The following is a 2,138-nucleotide window of genomic DNA, read 5'->3' as shown; positions in this document are numbered from 1 at the left end:
GCATTCTCATCACCGGAGAAGATCCCCCAGCTCATGAGCAGGCATAGCCCATTCCCCCCATCCCACCCCCACCCCCAGTCCTCCCAGCCCTAGGCCACCACCAGCCTACTCTTGTCTCCCTGTTCACCTATTCTGGACATTTCATGTAATTGGACAAATACGAAGTGTAGCCTTTTGTTTCTTCCGGTTCACGCATATTGTAGCACATGTCAAAACCTCATTTGTCCTCATGGCTGAGTAATATTCCATGGAGTGTCTCTACCACATTTTGTCTGTACAGTCATTCATCGCTGGTCGTTTGGGTTTTTCTCTCCACCTTTGACCAATACAAACAATGCTGCAGCGAACAGGTACAGGTTTTCAGGCGGATGTGTGTTTTCATCCATCTTGGGCGCTCGCCTAGGAGTGGAACTGCTGGGTCGTACGGTGGCTCTGTTGAACCACTGAAGGAACAGCCAGACTGGTTCCCAACGCGCTTGTGCCATCTTACATCCCCACCAGCCATGCACGAGTTTTCTGGTTTCTCTACACCCTCACCAGCCCTTGTGGTCATCTGACTTGGTTTTAACCATCCTGAGTGGTGTGAATTGTTACCTCATTGTGGTTAGATCTGAGATCCCTGGTGGCAGTGATGTCGAGTATCTTTTCACAAGCTAGTGGGCCGTTTGTGTATTCTCTTTGGAGAAGTATCTATTCAAATATTTTGCCCATTTTAAAAATTAGGTTAATTTGTCTTTTATTATTGAGTTGTAGTATTGGAGAAGGAAATGGCAACCCACTCCAGTGTTCTTGCCTGGAGAATCCCAGGAATGGGGGAGCCTGGTGGGCTACTGTCTATGGGGTCACACAGAGTCAGACACAACACTTAGCAGCAGCAGCAGTTATTTATCTTCTAGACTCAAGTCCTCACCTTCACTCTGTGGGTGCCTGGAATCAGAGGCCAAGGGGAGAAGCAGCCCGAACCTAAGATGTTTCTGAAAAATAAAATCTATTTCAAAATGGTACAGAACCAATCCAGAATGAAGAGAAGGAAGACAATTAGCTTAGTTTTCAACCTGGAAGCTCTACTCAGTTCTGGACCTGTTTTTTTTTTTTTTTTTCTGCTCTGCCCCCAGCCTGAAATCTTCTGTAGGGGTAGAGGGAAGACCAGAAAGGGCTCACAGGTAGGGTGGGAGGAGGTAATGGGGTCTCAGACAAAGGAAGGAAGAGACCCGGCTGCAAAACCGTGGGTCAGGGGCTCCCAGGCAGAGACCGTGGCCAGCAGTGTCTACATGCTTGCCAGTCCTGCCATGTTATTTATCAGCTCAAATCTTGTAAAGCTTCTTCTTAGAGTATTCTGACCTCAGGAGTGGATGGCACGAAGCCCTACAACACTGCACAGGATTTTAGTCAGTCCTTACAAAATATTCTTTCTAGTAAAGTGAAAGATTACCAAAGCTTTCTTTGGTGATTACCCAAAGAAATTTTATTGCTGTTTCATTTTCAAATTAATATCATTAACTCACACCTTTCTCTCCTATAAACACTGCCCTTGACACCTGGGATGTAGGAAACTGATCTAACTTTACAGGAAGTGACCCCATGTGTGTGCTGTCACTTCAGACAACTGAAGAGTCAGACAACTGTCTGACTCTTGGCAACCCCACGGACTGCAGCCCGCCAGGCTCCTCTGTCCATGGGATTCTCCAGGCAAGAATACTGGAGTGGGTTGCCATGCGCTCCTCCAGGGGATCTTCCGGATCCAGGGATCAAACCCCCTGTGTGTCTCTTACGTCTTCGGCATTGGCAGGCAGGTTCTTTACCACTAGCGCCTCCTGAAGGAAGCCCCAGACCCCATAGCGAAGATTGTATCAGGGAAAGATCAGAACGTTGCTTAAAGACAAGTTAACTTGGTTTCTGTCTTATTAAAATTCTCTAGCAATGCAAAGGAAGTGTTTGTGAAAAGATGTAGCAAAAATACATCTCCTGTTCTACTCCCTTGTGTTATTTCAGTTCAAAAGACGGACAGCAGCTGTGTCGGAGAACATTAACTTTATGGAAGTATTTGAGAGAGGGAAAGTCCTAAACCTGGTCCTTAATTTAAATGGTCCCCCGCTGTCGCCCACTCGCAGGCGGAGTCTCTCCTTGCTTTCCTGCTG

Source organism: Budorcas taxicolor, chromosome 22 (genome assembly GCF_023091745.1).
Source record: "Budorcas taxicolor isolate Tak-1 chromosome 22, Takin1.1, whole genome shotgun sequence".
Taxonomy (NCBI): Eukaryota; Metazoa; Chordata; class Mammalia; order Artiodactyla; family Bovidae; genus Budorcas; species Budorcas taxicolor.
The sequence above is the reverse complement of the archived record's forward strand: the minus strand, read 5'-3'. Positions refer to the sequence as shown.